The sequence below is a fragment of the Mustela putorius genome, unplaced genomic scaffold, assembly GCF_011764305.1.
Source record: "Mustela putorius furo isolate JIRA1106 unplaced genomic scaffold, ASM1176430v1.1 tig00003850_pilon_pilon_pilon, whole genome shotgun sequence".
Taxonomy (NCBI): Eukaryota; Metazoa; Chordata; class Mammalia; order Carnivora; family Mustelidae; genus Mustela; species Mustela putorius.
Genome location: NW_025422002.1, coordinates 9834968 through 9841257, shown reverse-complemented (window position 1 = coordinate 9841257; position 6290 = coordinate 9834968). Strand labels below are relative to the sequence as shown.

General features: G+C 44.9%; 1 pseudogene; it reads right to left on the bottom strand.

Moving 5' to 3' along the window:
• Positions 1 to 1280: 1280 nt before the first annotated feature.
• On the bottom strand, positions 1281 to 6165 carry LOC101687544 (annotated as a pseudogene).
• Positions 6166 to 6290: the final 125 nt, after the last annotated feature.

Sequence of the window (6290 nt, the reverse complement as noted above, 5' to 3'; positions counted from 1 at the left end):
CCAGGACCCTGAGATCATGACCTGAGCCGAAGGCAGAGGCTTAACCCACTGAGCCACCCAGGCGCCCCTCAGGCTCAGGAAGTTAAAGCACCTTGCCAGGGACCGACCTGTACACAGCTGAGTATGGACCGCTCAGTCACAAGGTACCCAGTGTCTGAGTTCAGGCGTCCTGCTCTGGGACATTATCAGAATTTATCACTAGGTGGCGCTCTTCCCATGGGATAGGAACCGACCAAGGCCTGGCGGTCAACTAGTCTTTTCTCACTGGAGCCTAGCCTTCTAGAGCCAGCAGTGATTTTGAACATGTCTAAGCTAAGAGATAGAGGAATAAAGCTCGAAAGTATGTCCTGAGACATACTCAGAGTCACCTATGGTCACCAGGTGGTTTTGGGGTGGTGTCTTAGTTCGCCATTTCCAAATCTCATTTGTTTCTGGCGTGGTATCCCTTGCCCACAACTCCATAGCTGCTTCTGGACCCTTCCTTGAAGAGCTAGGTGCTTCCCTTTGGGCAGTTGCTACAGTCTGCTATTTGGGTGTGGAGGAGGTATTTAGGAGCAGGGCAGAGGTTTGAGGCAGCCTGGGGGCATTCCTCCCTCCCCGCACCCCACTCATTTCTTATCCTTTCCCAGAGTCATTCAGGGGTAGTGTGTGTATTGCTCAGGGTAGGGACCCTAGGGCCAAATCACCCTTGTTCAAATCCTCATCCTCCTCTTACCAGCAGTATGCTTTGGGCAGTTGGTGAACCTCTGTGTCTCGTTTTCCCGTCTATAAAATGGGAATTAATAGAATACCTATCACATAGGATCTTTGTGAGGGTTGAGTTAGTGTATGGAAAGCACTTAGAATACCTGTAAGCATGTGGTAAGAGCTATAGAAGTGTTTGCTCTAGTATTATAATTCAACAGCATCCTATATGCTTATGAGTTTACATGAAATGCCAATATAATTCATCATACTCCCCACCTATTGTCGTCCCATAGTGTCCTTTTCATAATGATACCTACCATCTACTTGTAGTCCTGCTCTGCAGTATGCCAAACCTATGATTTCCATATCTCAGTATCCACAGAACAAACCAATGTTCCCGTTCCCTGCTCCAGGTTGAGGCTTCGACAGGACTGTCATTCCTAGGATCATGCAGAAAGTGACAGAACTCACACTCAAGACTGTCTGATGAAGGTTTTCACCACTACACCATTCTACCTCCTCTTTGAGTCAATTACAGACACCAAAACCAGCCCCAGGAGTCCTAGGCATCAGCTATGCTCACAGAGTAGAAGTCATTCTTCTCTGGGGTGAGGTTTCTTATCACTCTTATCCTGGGAGACAAAGGCGCAGATTTCACAGATGTCTCCCTGCTCCCCTGCAAAGACACAACATGCTTTGACTGAAAAACAAAGAGGCCTCTTTAGATTAGATCTGAGTTAGCCATGCAGCCAAGGGCCACCTGCCCCCCCTCCCCCTGTCCTGTTTACTCTGAAGCTCAAAGGCTCTTCCTTGGGCAGGTGGGGAGGTGGAGTCTCAGGCACGTGAGTTTACTTGAGTTCTAGGCAATCCAGGATGTAACACAAGCTCTCAGTGACTCAGGCCAGCTTATCTGGGATTTTTCCTCTCTTGGCATGTGAGAGAGTCTGTGCAGTATTGACATCTTTTAGCCAAGAAATAAACAGCAGGCACCAACCTACAATTGCAGAATCATAGAATGTTAGGGCTGGAAGGGACCATTGGATGTGGAAATTAGGACTCTGATGAGGGACTCTGACAGTCCTCGAAAACAGAACTTGAAGGTCTCAGCACTATTGGCATTTGGGGCTGGCTGATTCCTTGTCGTGGGGGCTGTCCGATGTTGAGGAGCATCTTTGACCTCTACCCACTAGTTGCCAATAGCAGACCCCCAGGTGTGCAACAACCAAAAATGCCTCCAGACATTGCCAAATGTCCCCTGGGACCACAGCTCCTCTCCTTTCTGTTTTCCACTCATCTTAAAAACCAGTGCTCTAAAATCAGGCTCCTTCCCTTCCAGAAACACGTATTAAGAGCTTGCTATGGGGCGCCTGGGTGGCTCAGTGGGTTAGGCCTCTGTCTTCGGCTCAGGTTATGATCCCAGGGTCCTGGGATTGAGCCCCGCATCCGGCTCTCTGCCAAGCAGAGAGCCTGCTTCCTCCTCTCTCTCTCTCTGCCTGCCTCTCTGCCTACTCTCTGTCAAATAAATAAATAGATAAGTCTTAAAAAAAAATAAAAAAGAGCTTGCTATGTATGTACTGGTACATGATTCAAGTATGGGCTCTGTCCTTAAAGAACTCAGGGACTGGGGCGCCTCGGTGGCTCGGTGGGTTGAGGCCTCTGCCTTCAGCTCGGGTCATGATCCCAGGATCCTGGGATCAAGCCCTGCATCAGGCTCTCTGCTCAGCATGGAGCCTGCTTCCTCCTCTCTCTGCCTGCCTCTCTGCCTACTTGTGATCTCTGCCTGTCAAATAAATAAAATCTTTAAAAAAGCAAGCAAATAAAACAAACAACAAAAACAACAACAACAAAAGAACTCGGGGACTAAGTGGAGAGACAGAAAGGGCTGCACAGGTGGCCAAGTATGGGAAACCCCTCCCAGGGACAAGAAGTAGGTACTCTGAGGAGCACAGGGGAAGACCACACCGACTGGGCAGATCTGAAAAGGTTAGATCCTTCAGGTAAGGACATGGCAGTTTCCCAGGCAGACAGAGCCGGTGAAGGACATTCCAGGCAGAGGAACGGAATGTACGAAGGTAAAGAGTTGTAAAGTATGATGTGCTGGTAAAACAAAGTATTTTATTGTGATTGTCCCCCATAGTGCCGCTGGGAGGAGGCTAGGGAGAGGCAAGGCAAGATGACGGATGATGATGGCAGTTAACACATACTGAGCACTTCTACTTCTTCTTCCTCTTCTTTTTAAAGATTTCATTTCTTTATTTAAGAGAAAGAGATAGAGAGAGAGAGTACGAGCAGGGGTAGGGGAGAGGGAGAAGCAGGCTCCTTGCTGAGCAGGGAGCCTGACATGGGACTCAATCCCAAGACCCCAAGATCATGACCTGAGCCAAAGGCAGACACTTCACTGACTGAGCCACCCTGGAGCCCTGAGCGCTTTTATGCCAGACGCTGCTCCGAGTGTCTTACATGTATTGTTTCTTAATCTTCACAGTGATCCTTTGAGGAAAGTACTATTATTCCCTCTGCTTTACGGATGGGAAAAACGATGCACAGAGAGATTAGGTAACCTGTCCAAGTCACACAGCTGTGGAAATTTGGTTATAGTTATATGAAGGGTTTTAAGTAGAGCAATATAGCAATGTCATCGTCAGTGTCTTAGTTAACCTTTGCTTCATAACAAACTTCACTACAAATTTTCTAGTTTAATCAAAACCATTTTATTGTATTTCATGATTCATGAGTTGGCTAGGGCTCAGCTGGGTGCCTCCTCACTGGACTGGCTTGGGGTCTTTCCTCAGTAGCAGTGAGGTAAGTGGCTGGGGCTGCAGTTTGGGGCTGAATATCTGGCACTTTGGTATTTCTCTCTCTCTCTCTCTGTCCCTGTGGACTTCTCCCAGTGACCTCTCTCCAATAGCATAGCCTGTTCTTGGTGGCTCAGAAGCTGCCAGGCCTTCTTAATGTCTGTATTCAGTGTGTCACTTCGTCTGTGTCTTTCTAGTCAAAGTGATCACAGGCACAGCCCAGATTCATGAAGAAGGGGCAAGAGGTCCATCTCTGGCAGGAGGATTGGCCTGTGTGTATAGGGAGGGGTGGAATTGTTCAAAGCCATTCTTGGATCCTAGTTATAGGATCCTAGAATCCTAGGATCCTTGGATCCTAGCCATATTTTTATTCCAGAAGGAATGTTCTGGCAGCATTGTGGAAGTGTATTGAAGAAGGCAAGACTAGAGACTTGAAGATGAATTATAAAGTCATTATAATAGCTTTGATAATTTTGGTTGTGTTGGTCCCTTAGCTTCTCTTTTCCTTCTATGGAAAGAGCAGAGTAATTGTGTTTTGTTTTGTTTTGTTTTTAAAAGATTTTATTTACTTATTTGAGAGAGATCACAAGCAGGCAGAGAGGCAGGCAGAGAGAGAGAGGAGGAAGCAGGCTCCCCGCTGAGCAGAGAGCCCGATGTGGGGCTCGATCCCAGTACTCCGAGTTCATGACCTGAGCCGAAGGCTGCGGCTTAACCCGCTGAGCCACACAGGTGCCCCGAGTAATTGTGTTTTAATAATAGTAACAACATAATAATGATACTAGCAGATATTTATTGAGTAACTACTATGTGCCAAGTACTGTGATAAATACTTTTCTAGATGATTTAATCCTCACAATGATCTCACGAGGTATATGCATTCTTACATTACCTTCCAGAAAACTGAGACCAAGTGTATTAGTTTCCCAGTGCTGCTGGCACAGAGTACCCCAGACTGAGCAGTTTAAACAATTTATTTCCTCACAGTTCTGGGAGCTAGAAGTCTGAGATAAGGGGTTGTTGGAAGGGTTGATTTCTTTGGAGGTCTCCCTCCTTGGCTTGCAGATGACCACCTTCTCCCTTTGTCCTCACAAGGTCTTTCTTCTGTGTATGTCTGTGTCCTAATCTCACAAGGTCTTTCTTCTGTGTATGTCTGTGTCCTAATCTTTTGTTCTTATAAGAACCATAAGACCCATAAGACCTCATTTTCACCTTAATTACCTCTTTAAAGACACTGTCTCCAAATACAGTCACATTGTGCGCTAGTGAGGATTAAGACTACAACATACGAATTTTGAGAGGACACAGTTCCGCCCATAGAATCAACAAATTAGCATATATTTATGTAGTCAATAGATAGGAAGTGAGAATTTGACCTGAGTGTGATTTTAGTCTCCTTTATTAACTACTCTTTATACTGTTACCTACAGTTCTGTTCAGTTCTTGTCCCAAGCAGAAAAATAGCAAGGTGGAGGAAGGCACCAAACCTGCTTAGCTTTGCATGTAGGATCTAGCTATTTATAACCCGAGATGCAGAGACTGAATTCTAGTTACTTGTTCTGTGTCCTTCACCTATAGCTCTATCATAGTGATCTTTTTAGAGGGACACTGAAAGGTGGCAGGAGTGGCATATCCTGGTAGAACCATAAGTGAGAATGATAAAATAATGATCACTAATACTTTATGATTGTGTACAGTGTGCCAGGCAGAATGCTAAGGGCTTTACGCACATTTTTTATTTCTCACAATAATCCTATTAGAGAGGTACTATTATGTTTCCTATTTTACATATGGGGAAATTGAGGAGAGTGGTGAGTTCACCTGTCTGAATTTAGCCCAGTGGTAAGAAGTGGCAGGTCAAGCTGAGCACTCAGGAAGTCTGAATCCAGAACCTGTATTCTTAGCTATTATCTTTCCCTGATGCCCCTGGGAACCTGGTCAAGCATGAGTCTGTACCGGTTCCATTAAAAAAGGCTGAGTTAGAGAAGGCTCATTAGGCCATCATCTATCTACCACCATCAAGATACTTACTGCTACAAATCAAAATAAAATACTGATACTAGTGCTTCCTGATTTAATAAAATACTGATACCAGTGCGTCCTGATTTATTAATTTTAGAAATCACCTTTTGACTTGCTGTTATGTAGAATAAAAACCTGTTACTTGCTTCTGACCCTTTCCTGCAAACTCCTATCATCAAAGAATAATTTTTGTTAAAGCAATATTTATTGATTATTATATTATGTTTATATACTTGTTATCCCCCGCAAAGCCAAAAAGTGTACTGTGATTATATTTCCTTCTTTGTATAAATTCTTATTTTTACTGGAGTTGATAATTAAAAAAAAATTGTTACATAAGTTAACCCATTTATTATAGGCTGGCAATGTTTCAAATGGTGGCGCTTCTACTGGTCTTTTCAACTCCTTCAGTCATCTGATGGCAGACTTTACTGTGATGGCAGAAGTGGTGGTGTAGGTCCAGGCGCCACCAGCGATGGTTTTTGTGCAGGAGCCACAATGCCAGATCCCCACAGCTCATCTTTTCATCTTGGTTTTGCCACAGAAGCAGCAAGTGTACTTGGCGCTGGCTTATCTCAATCTTCATCAGCATCTTCCTGAGGGAGGCGCCATCACGGGTCCCATATTTGCCCACGATTCCGACCTTCTTGGTGCATTTAGCCATGTCGCCGCAAACTAGGTCTGAGCCCAGAGAGGAAGAAACTCAGTGTGCTGATAATTTTTGTTGTTATTGTTTATTTCTTTTATTTGCATTATTTTTTATGTACCTGTTCTTTTCTTTGCTGTGAG